Source organism: Wyeomyia smithii, chromosome 3, assembly GCF_029784165.1.
Source record: "Wyeomyia smithii strain HCP4-BCI-WySm-NY-G18 chromosome 3, ASM2978416v1, whole genome shotgun sequence".
In the NCBI taxonomy this organism is placed as follows: domain Eukaryota; kingdom Metazoa; phylum Arthropoda; class Insecta; order Diptera; family Culicidae; genus Wyeomyia; species Wyeomyia smithii.
The window spans coordinates 136,988,665-137,000,845 of NC_073696.1; the positions used below are offsets into that span (position 1 = coordinate 136,988,665).

Here is a 12,181-nt window from a genome sequence, read left to right on the forward strand (position 1 = left end):
ATATTTTTTCAGTAATGTAAGCGTGGATGAAAATAGTAGCTTTTTTCAAATTCCATTTATTCTTCTTACCCGATTTCAAAAGGGACGAGCAGAGAAAAAGTTTTAATGTCCACTTTTGGCCACTCACGTGCTTCTGTGACAACAGGATCTTACGCAGGTGGCAAATCCGTACGATAAAATAACTATCTTAAGACTTTCAATAAAAGGCAAAAACTTTTGTATGTAACAGTATGTAAGCAGCCTTTCCGCCTGTTTAACAAAGCTATTTGATGCCGCTTTTTATATACAAAAATTTAAAAATGAAGAGTTTTGAGTTTCGAAGGTGGCACTAAATGATCTTTAGTTAAACTTGCATGCATGCTTTGGTAAGGGTAAAAAAATGGTGAATATGTTAGAAATAAATTTAAATTTTTAAAAATAGAGATATTTTTTTTTCAGTAATGTAAGCGTGGATGAAAATAGTAGCTTTTTTCAAATTCCATTTATTCTTCTTACCCGATTTCAAAAGGGACGAGCAGAGAAAAAGTTTTAATGTCCACTTTTGGCCACTCACGTGCTTCTGTGATAACAGGATCTGACGAAATGAGCAACCAATCTTACTAGTATGATATTCTCTTTATCTGAAGATTAATACAAGAAAAAACTCATATTTTGGTTAATCTATTTTTAGCACTAACGTCACCAAAGTGTGCATGCATAATTAGCTCAAGATCGTTTAGTGCTACCTTCGAAACTCAAAACTGTTTTATTTTTCAATTTTTTCATGTAGAAATCGGCATCAAATAGCTTTGAAAATCAGGCGGAAAGGCTGCTTACATACTCTTACATACAAAAGTTTGTACCTATTATTGTAAGTCTTAAGATAGTTCTTTCATCGTATGGATTTGCCACTTGCGTAAAATCGCGTAATTTGGAGATGGTTGAGGTGAAAATATCTCCAAAAATATCGAAATATGTCAAAAAACTTTTTTATTTTGGGAGATAAAAAAAAACAATGTTCTGCATAAACATGCATTTTTGGATGACTGATAACTTTGTAGAAGGTTTGAAAACTTGGAAAAATCTGGAAAAAAAGTTATAATGAAAATTGTGATTTTCAGTACCTCTTAATAGAAAACTTTATGTTGCTCATAATTTGTAAGCGATAGAAACATGATGTCTTCGGCCAAGTTTCTTGTTTTTAGATCACCCAAAATTTTGCCGGAGACATCAAGCATCTATCTCAATCTGATAAAAATGTAAATTTTCTATCTCACTTTTAGGTGGATTGGTCACTCATCTTCCTACATCGAAAGATGCATTTTTGAATATCTTGAAACATCTCCGAACATACATTATGGTAATAATAAACATTTGATTCTCTATTTATCCAATCGCACGAAAACGGCAAAATAAAACACTGTGGAACGGTTTATTCGATCGGTATAATTCTTCGGCAATATTTTTAACAATAATTTTGTCCATTCGAAAAATTAACCAAGTATATACCAAATAGTCCAGTCAGCGTCTAATTTGTTAAAATTCCACGGCCAAATCTACAGATGGAAAAGTTATCAATATTTATCGTTAATTTGGATGATCGCTTCTTATCGATAACATCGTTTAATTTCGGCGCTAACAATAGTTGTTGATTTATCGCTGACGGCACAAAGCATACGAATTATTTCTTGCACTTGCAAAATACCATATAGGATTCATCCTAAATGACCATTAAATTAACAAGTAAACAAGTGCTTTTGCGACCTCGCACTCTCTTGCCAAAGCGAGATAGGTTTGATTGAAAACATCAAAACTCGCAAACGGATTTTGCTCGATATTTTCCAACACTAATCAAATCAACCCGCGCTAGGACAAGCAGGCGAGCGTGTTGTCGAAATGCTTTCTCGAAGTTGAAACTCTCGGCTGCGGCCGGTGTTTTTACGAAGCCAAATCCCTCGATTCCGGTGTTTGCCGAAGTTCGAAACACCCGTGGCGAAAATGAAAAACAGCTACTGCCACCGGAGCTTCGGCTATCGCTCTGCGTGTTGTCGATTCAACACTAACATTCAGTGGCAGTTGCAATACACGCCGTGCCGTGTTTCGATGCAAAAGTGGCAACTGGGCAGCACAGTTCGGTGTTTCGACCATGGCTGTCTGGCACCTCTGACATATGCAACCTAGTTGCCAAATTGGCGGTTTTTTTCATCGCTTATCTCTCTCTCTCTCTGAGTATCTCTAGTTACAACCATGCCTCACTGACAGAAGGCCTAAATATAAAGTACGGACTACATAACATGTGTAGAAAGCTTTACAAGCTAATACAAAACGATTAGAAGATAATCACGTATGTGTTTTTTCAGATAGAAGTTTTCAATATTATCTCGGGGAAAATCATTTCATCATGTGTCTGTTATTAAAATATGGTATTTCAAAAATCTTCGTCCTTTTGATTGAGATTCACCTTACTTTTACTTTACAATTAAAGTCACTACTTTGATTCGCAACCTCTGCCTCGCAACCAAATAGCCAAATAGCAGCAAATTCCGTGCACTAAGAAGCGTGAATTCCAAACAAAAGCAGAAGCAGATGTCGAGCTTGGTAACGGAAGTTTATTTGGACACAGAAACGGAGTAGTACACGAACAATCCCTCTTTGCTTACTATGAAGGAGCCCCGATGGCAGATCGCACCGATTACCGTTGACCAAAAAAACATCCGTAAGGATTTTAACCAGTTCATTCCTTACGATTCTGCACTGCAAAATGTCGCATTTATGAAGCCAAATTCAGTCAATCAAGACGAAGCAGGAGAGCAAACGGTAAGTTTTGTTTTTGATTATTTATTTGACATAACCCTAATTTTATTGCGGGAATCATTGCAGCTGGCTAGAATGTAGTTCATGCTAACCAAGATTCCACTGTAACTTCAAATGACGATCAAAACCATCGTCAAACGACTCTGCTGCCAATCAAGCTGTCATCATTGAAAATTTAGCAAATATCGTCATCGCCCTTGGCCAGTTGAAAACAGGTTTCGATTCCCTAAACATCAAAGGGGAATAAATTGAATTTCTTCTAGAGTTTCGAGACAACGTTTCGCTTATTACTGCTGACGAGAGTTTCTAGCCAGTTGATTCAAAAGAAACGCTGGATGCTCTAAAAGCTTGCTTGGATAACGAAGAAGTAATGGCTAACTATATCGACTGTTGCTATCTTTCAATCGATTTCTAACGCAGTGCTCTTGAACAGGAATGTCCAGGGATCATACACCAGCGGAACATACCGGATTAGCGGAGACTCAAATAAAAATTTCTTTTATGGTTTTCACCAAAGTGCGTAAGCTGTTTTTAAGGCTAATCTTGCAAGCTGACAGCGCGTTTACTGCAGTAATGTGTGATGCTTTTTTGAGTGCTCAGGAATAGCAAGCGACATTTGCTATCGAAAACTGTTTCTTAACATAAAAATCGCCCGAAAAACCTACAATATAATGCTCGCCATCATGAAATTTAATCGATTACTGCCCAGGCGGAATCCGAGATTGTAAACACTGGATGTAAAAACTGAATTAGAGTTTGACTTAAGAAACCATATGTATTTCTGTACAAACTACAGATCAATTAAAAAGAGTTGTTTGAAAATTTCTTCTTAATATTTACTGTTTCAAATGACGGTTGCAATAGTTTTTTAAACTGTTTTGTTCCATAACATCATCCTGCTGCTCCATTTCAGCGTTGTCTTTTTCTGAAACCGTAGCTGAAGCATGCGCAAAAACAAAATTTTCGCGAAAACAGCGAATTTTCGTGATGTTCTGTCTTACTCTCTAAATGCTTTCCAAAAACCCATTTTACACAATCACTTTGACAATCAGTTGTTTTAGAATAAAGAAATGCTTTGTTTATGTTATATTCAGTGATATCTTAATTCAAGTTAAACCTTCCATACAATTAATGGATTCAAAAAGATACAACATAAAATAAAATTACAGCTTGGTTTTTTTGTATACCTTGCCGACTGACTTTTATTCAACTTCACAGATTATGTATTTGTGGTTTCATTTTGTTGTAAAAAAATTTAATATAAAACAATTCTATGACCGACCAGAAAACATTGAAGCTGAAGTTGAAGTCATATGATGGTTCACGCAAAAGTTCGAGTCTTACGCAGCCACTGTGTCCTCTCAGTTCACAAATTTTCTGCGTTATTAACACACACAAAATGTGTTGAAAGCATAACGCATCAACTGCACAAGAAATACATAAACATGATTCAAATCCAAATGTGTATCAATAATACACGGAAAGGCAAATCGTCCTGCGCCGTTATTCACGTCCACTACAACCAGAGCCTCTTTTTCCTGTATGGACCTTCCTCACTGCGACCAGAATCGTAGATCTATTGTGAGATATGCCCGGGTGTCTGCTGTATCCCGCACTTCTGTTAATAGCAATATCGCTATTGAGAAGTGGCATGCTTATTATTATTGTTCATCAGTGCTTGTGTGTAATGTGATACTCTTCCTTAAACGCTTACTGTTCTACTATACCGATACTCGTTCCTCTTGCCAAATATCACCAATTATAATTCCCTGGAGAAGTTTCGTCGTGCGCCCTTCTAGCCAGTTTTATTGATAAGAGAGACTTATTTTTTATTAAGAGGAATTCACGCAAAGGCATTGTAGATTTTAGCATAAAGGAAGGGTAACTGGTGGGGAGCCTGAGAATAAACCCATGCTTAAAAGTCCTTTTTGACATCGGATGGCCTGGTCCTACTAAGATTCGAACCCACGACCATCCGCTTGACAAAGCGGACTCTGTAATCCTTGCGGCTACGCAGCTCCCCAACCAGAGCCTCAGGCCTTTGTCATGCTGAACGCCAACCCGAGCGATCGGGCAAGAAACCAGTCGTAGGTTAATGAACAGCCGTAGGTAGAGCTATTCATTAACCCACGGCCAGCTTCTCGCCCGATCGCTCGCGTTGGCATTCAGCATGACAATGGCCTCATACTACTGAGCAAAGCGATGCACTTGCTTGAAGAGAGCAGCAAATCTTGCTGAAATATTTCTCCAGAGAGATAGCAAACTGGTGTGATCTTTTTCACACGAAAGGACAATACGCTCAAACACAACAGAGATCACTGCAGAACGTGCTTTGTGTGAGAAACATATACCCAAGTAGGAGAGTAGACAACGGTGTTAACTGTGCATCTCGAAACTGAAAAAAAATAATCCAGCCGTACGTCACCCATGTTTGCTCTTCGAATTATATCGAATTGATCTCAGCAGTGTACTCCCCGCGGCGTACTGCTTTGCATTCTCTTTAGAGTGATTCACCCCTCTTCTTCGCTCAGCTGTGGTGTAAGTAGGGTTGCCACATTTATACCTGTTTTTTTTTTTCGACAAAATCTGTTTCTCTGTATCTCGGGCCGATAAATCTTTATCGAGCAAACTAAGAATGTTGGATGGAAAAATTCGTACTTGCAGAATATATGTAAACATATTAGTGTTTTTTGCCATTGCTTTATCTTTTTTTTTGCCTTAAACTTTCAATAAGTAAGGCGATAAATAAATGTGTTAACTGATAATTATTCATTTATCTCTACGTGATGTTTATACATGTTTTTGCTCAATTTATCTGCATCGGTACCAACTTAAACAGTAAGCCGATAAATCTACAGAATTAACCGCTACAGTCAACAAAAAACGATAACATCATAGTTAAATGCAAAATTAAAATCAAAATACGCTAGAGCATCAAATGCGTTATGCTCAACGCACATGCGTTGTACTGGTTCCAAGATAGATCATTAAATGCTCTAAGAAAGCTCACAAATGATCTGGTTACGCACACTATAACTTTTGCATGTTGTGAAGAATATTTGCGGAGCAATTTTTATGGTTATCGAATAAAACCAAAATATAATCGAAGACTTTAATGCAGGCCAACATAAAACAAAAATATAACAAGAATAAATTCTGGAAGCATTTCGATTGTTACTTGGGGTATGTCAGATTTCCACTGAGATTTAAAATTAGGCACCAAAATTGAGCTTTTCCATATATTTGAGAAAGTTCCAGTTTCCAGGGACATATTCAACAACCAGAACAAAACAAATGTAAGTTCCTTTGCCAGATGAGTGCTAGAGGAATCCTGTACCTGAAGTTGGTTGGCCGACACCGACATCCCTTGAATATTCTGAATAAAATGCAAAACCATCGCTGTCGTGATTTTCTTCGGAAAATGTGTTATAGATTTTTTGGAAAAATTTTGCAAAAATATTGCAATTTTTCTCCTAGTTATTGACGAGTTGCATTATTGATGGAAAATTATCTGATTTTAGTTTTGTATTGATGTAGTTGAAGAAGTTCTTTGGACAAGACTCAATTTCTGGCTCAGTTTTTGCACTGAACGCTTTAAATACATCACTGATTGCAAAGTTCAATTGATCACAAAATTCCAAGTACATTGCGAATTTTTTGTTTTTTAAAAGCTTTGTGAGCTTTATGTTTGCGATGTTTTCAAATTTTGATTTGTCTGTTGAACCAGACTGGGTGTTTAGTATTACCGTGGCGTCGTTTTTTCTTCAATGTAATCTTTTGAGATATGATGTAGTACGAAATTTCATAGAAGATGCCAATGGATAATTCGACATTTCCTTCATCTTTGAAAATTTGTTGCCAGTTGACACAGTTTAATTTATTTTGTATATTTGGCTCACGAGCCGTTTATATGAACCGAGTAAAATGAACCACGGTTCTTTGAGCGCACCAAAACTGATTGTTGGAGCGAATCCGAAGTTTACCGAGACATCACGAACCCTCAACGCTCGTGAATCTTTATGAACGATGAGCCGTTCATATAAGTCGGTTCGGAACGATGAGTGAGCGGTTCAGAGCCGCTCTTGCGAAAGAGCCGTTTCACCCACTCCTACTGTGAAACTTTTTGTTTTTCACAGTGGGTTCAATTATTCAGTCACACAGAAAATGTGTTATAATATTTTTGGAAAAATTATAAAAAAAAATATAAATTAATATTTTCTCCTAGTTATTGTCGAGTTGCATTATTGATGGAAAATTGTCTGATTTTAGTTTTGTATTGAAGTAGTAGGTAGTTCTGGGCCAAACATGACAGACGGAAAGACAAAGTAAAGACCTTTTATTTGGTCGTCACCTTCGGCGTTGTCATTTTACAATTTTAAATTTTCTTACCTTTAGATGTTTCAAAAAAAGAGGGAAAATATCTGCCCCGGGCCCTGAATCCGGCCCTGGTGCTCGAATTCTTTAAATTTAGATGAAGCAACAATTTCTGAATTAAAATTTATAAAAACCGCTATGAGGACTCCTCCGCCCGACTTCTTTCCGGACTCTCGAAGATTCCTGTCATTCCTGAATACATTGAACAGATTTCCTTAAATTTAACTTTTGACGCTTTCATTCAAGTTTTATCAGTCGCCAATATGACTGAAAAGGATAAGCCTAAAAAAAGTTGTAAATTTGTATCATTTGTGTATTGTATAATTTTGGCTGGGCCTTTCATGTGATTAAAATACTGATAGTAAACACATATTTCAATCGCATTTTGTCTTGATGAAGAAATTTCCGGAGATATAGTGGTTGAGTTTGCAGGTCTGCCAAGGCGTCATCACGTGATATTCCCAGTTCTTCATGTACGTCCAGACAAATTTCGCGTAGCAAGTTTACGATCTACTGACGTCCTTCAGCTTCCACAATCACCGATGCACTAATTTTGGTGATTCCTCGAATGCATACCGTTGTTGGCTGGTCATGCAGGAAAGCAAGGAAAGTTCGTACCGTATCCTTATTTTTATAGATTGTTTTGTTTGCATGGTATGAGCTAATTTTTCCTAAAGATTTTGATGATGTTGCACCGCATGTGTTGGTTAGGGTGCCAATCATCGTATGGAAAAAAAGAGACCACAAAACTTCCAAAAGAAACCCTATACAAAATGATTACCGGCTCGAAAAAAACACCCTGTGCAAAATTTCAGCTCAATCTGACTTAAAAAGAGGTGGCGCAAAGCGATTGAAGTTTGGCCTTTTTGAAAAGTGAAAAATCACCCAAGGGAAGGGGGGGGGGGCGTTTACGTGAAATTTCGGTTTTCGAATTTTTTTTTATGCCAAATGACTTAAAAACGCATGAAACGTCGAGAACTGGTTTAGGTTTAAAATTAGTTTATTTGACACGGCACGATACATTTTCTGTTTTACTGAGCCAAGTACAATTCGTATTAATTCTACGTTAGCAGGGAAAAGAGGGAGGCCTTTTATTTATTCTCGCGGCCGACTACGAGCTAGTGGGGATTTAAGGTGAGAGGAGGGAAATACAATTCTTGCTTAAAACTAATTAAGATATACGATCTATTTGTGTTTCGACTGGTGTTCTTTTTTGTTTTTTAAACATAGATTTAGGCTCTTCGTGTTCGTGTCTCCATCGTCGTATACGGGTATTCTGACAAATAGACAAAAGAATATTAAAATTTAATGTCAGTCTTTTTCAAATAACAGTACAGTTGTGTCATGTACTGGAGATCATCGCTTCCCAGAATGTCTCTAACGGGTACGTTCGGTTGTTTTCCTCGGGCCCGGAGGGAATCTATAAGCTCGGACCTAACATCACAGAATTCGGCACACGACCAAACAACATGCTCGATGTCATGGTAGCCATCGCCACAAACGCAGTGATTACTGTCTACAAGCCCTATACGAAAGAGATGCGTGTTTAACGTGTAGTGATTGGACATAAGTCTGGACATCACGCGAATGAAGTCCCGACCTACATCCAACCCCTTGAACCATGCTTTCGTCGATACCTTAGGAAAAATGGAATGTAGCCACCGTCCCAGTTCATCTGAGTTCCATGATGATTGCCAACTGTTGAGTGTTCTCTGACGCAAAATGCTATAAAATTCATCATAAGCAATTGGTCTTTCATAAATATCGTCATCAATAGCACCCACCTTAGCTAAAGAGTCAGCCTTTTCATTACCCGGAATCGAGCAATGAGAAGGGACCCACGCTAAGGTAACCCGGTAATTTTTATCTGTTAAAGCACTTAAAAACCGCCGTATTTTCCCCAGGAAATACGGGGTGTGCTTCACAGGCTTCATCGATCGCAGAGCCTCAATGGCACTGAGACTATCTGTGAAGATGAAGTAGTGGTCTATGGGTAGGGTTTCGATGATTCCAAGAGAGTACTGAATAGCAGCAAGTTCTGCGACGTACACGGAAGCAGGAGCATCGAGTTTGTAGGAGGCGGTAAAATTTTCGTGGAAAACACCGAAGCCAGTGGACTCATCTAGATTAGATCCGTCAGTGTAAAACCTTTTATCATAACTAACATGTTTAAACTTATTGGAAAAAATCTTAGGGATCTCTTGGGGTCGCAATTGATCCGGGATACCAGAAATGTCTTGTTTCATGGTGGTGTCGAAGAATATAGCATTATTAGAAGTATCTAAAAGTGCGACATTGGAGGAATCGTATGAAGAAGGATTAATATCTTGAGCCATATAGTCAAAATATAAGGTCATAAATCTGGATTGAGATTGAAGGTCGACCAACCTCTCGAAATTTTCAATTACTAATGGGTTCATAACTGTGCATCGAATTAGCAACCGGTAAGAGAGATTCCAAAAACGATGTTTCAACGGAAGAATACCCGCTAACACTTCAAGACTCATCGTATGGGTCGACTGCATGCAACCCAAGGCAATACGCAAACAACGATATTGTATTCTTTCTAGTTTCAAAATATGCGTGTTCACAGCGGAGCGAAAGCAGAAACAACCGTACTCAAGAACTGATAGTATTGTTGTTTGGTATAACCTCAGAAGGTCTCCTGGGTGGGCTCCCCACCAGGTTCCGGTAATCGTACGAAGAAAATTAATCCTCTGTTGGCATTTTCGTGTCAGATACCTAATATGACAAGCCCAGGTGCATTTAGAGTCGAACCAGACCCCGAGATATTTAGCGACTAAAACCTGAGAGATCGTTTTACCCGTTAGTACGAGCTGCAGCTGAGCTGGGTTATGCTTCCTAGAAAAAACGACCAACTCAGTTTTCTTCGGAGAGAATTCGATACCCAGCTTAAGAGCCCATTCAGAAAAATTGTCTAAGGTATCTTGCAAAGGTCCTTGCAGATCGCTAGCCTCGCTACCAGTAATGGATACAACGCTATCGTCTGCAAGTTGCCTTAGCGTGCATGAATTTGCAAGACATTCATCGATGTCATTGACGTAAAAATTATATAAGAGAGGACTTAAACATGAGCCCTGGGGAAGGCCCATGTAACTAATTCGGGAAGTTGTCGAATCGCCATGTGAGAAATACATATGCTTTTCTGACAACAAGTTGAGCAAAAAGTTATTCAAATTTGGTGAAAGTCCCTGCGAATGAAGTTTCGCGCTTAAAACTTCTACAGAGACAGAGTCAAAAGCCCCCTTAATATCCAAGAACGCAGAAGCCATTTGCTCTTTCCGAGCAAATGCGACTTGAATTTCAGTAGAAAGCAACGCTAGGCAATCGTTCGTCCCTTTGCCTTGGCGAAAGCCAAATTGAGTATCTGAAAGTAAACCGTTTGTTTCGACCCATTTGTCTAACCGTAAGAGGATCATTTTCTCCATTAATTTCCGGAGGCAAGAGAGCATCGCAATCGGCCTATATGAATTGTGATCAGAGGCAGGTTTCCCGGGTTTCTCAATAGCAATGACTTTTACCTCCCTCCAGTCATACGGAACAATATTTAGCTCAAGAAACTTGTTGAACAAATTCAACAAGCGTCTTTTTGCAGAGTCGGGTAGATTCTTCAACAGGTTGAATTTTATTCTATCTAACCCTGGAGCCTTATTGTTGCACGACAGGAGAGCCATTGAAAATTCCAACATCGAAAATGGAGGCTCTTCCGTAGTTACTATAAACGCGTCGCGAAAGGTTTTCTGTTCCGGTACAGAGTCCGGACAGACCTTTTTGGCAAAATCGAGTATCCAGCGATCTGAATACTCCTCACTCTCATTCGAAACGTCACGGTTCCGCATGCGCCTGGCGGTATCCCAAAGAGTGCTCATCGCTGTTTCCCTCGACAACGCGTTTACGAACCGCCGCCAGTACCCGCGTTTTTTCGCCTTTACTAAGCTCTTCATCTGCCTGCCCAGTGCCTCGTACTTTCGAAGCAGGTTGACAGTGCCGTACTCCCGGTAGTCCTTATACGCCGCGGACCTTTGCACGTACAGCTCAGAGCACTCTTTGTCCCACCATTTGTTGGGAGGGCGCTGTCTAATCGTTACCCCGGGTATCGGTTTCGTCTGAGCTTGAGTCGCGGCGTCGATTATCAAGCCAGCTAAGAACGCGTATTCTTCCTCCGGAGGAAGTTCCTCGTGAGTCTCGATAGATTCCGCTATAATAGACTCATAACGCTTCCAATCAATGTTACGTGTAAGGTCGTAGGAAATATTGATTGGGTTCGGGGGAGTTGAACCATTAGCAATTGATATAACGATTGGAAGATGATCACTACCGTGGGGATCGTTGATTACTTTCCACTGGCAATCTGACGCTAGTGATGTCGAGCAGAGGGATAGGTCAAGCACGCTTTCACGTGCTGGAGGATTAGGTACACGTGTCGCTTCCCCAGTATTCAAAAGTGTCATATTGAAGTCGTCGATCAAGTTACAAATTAAAGAAGATCGGTTGTCGTCGTACAGCGACCCCCATAGCGAACAGTGAGAGTTAAAATCTCCCAAAATCATAAAAGGTGCGGGAAGCAATTCTGCTATATCAAGGAGTTGCTTCTGTTCAATCCGCGCGGATGGGGGAATATATAACGAAACAAGGCAAAGGTCTTTTCCATTCAAATTCGTTTGAATGGCAACAACTTCAATATTCGAGTTCGAGGGGAGGTCGATTCTGAAAAAAGAATAGCACTTTTTGATCCCTAAAAGTACCCCTCCACCGTGGGAGTCTCGATCTCGACGAATAATGTTAAAATCGTGGAAATTGAGTTGATCGTTCAAATTGAGAAAGGTTTCACAGAGCGCGAATGCGTCACAATTGTATGTATTCATCAAATGAGAAAATAAATCGAATTTGGGGATGATACTTCTGCAATTCCACTGTAATACAGTGAAAAAATTCCTAACCTCTTTCGCCGTATTAGTCATCGAAAGATATAATAGCTGAAATGAAGGGCCAA

The 12,181-nt window shown here is 39.3% G+C and overlaps 1 protein-coding gene and 1 long non-coding RNA gene across 12 annotated transcripts in view; one reads left to right on the forward strand and one right to left on the reverse strand.

The window, feature by feature from the left end:
• The window catches only part of LOC129732250 (putative fatty acyl-CoA reductase CG5065), a 448,523-nt gene that overhangs the window by 410,608 nt on the left and 25,734 nt on the right, over positions 1-12,181 (reverse strand). The window lies entirely within an intron of this gene.
• Positions 1,851-3,594, forward strand: LOC129732256 (uncharacterized). Its single transcript, XR_008729212.1, has 5 exons — positions 1,851-2,257; positions 2,340-2,402; positions 2,465-2,796; positions 2,860-3,160; positions 3,227-3,594. It is a non-coding gene; the product is annotated as an uncharacterized LOC129732256 (long non-coding RNA).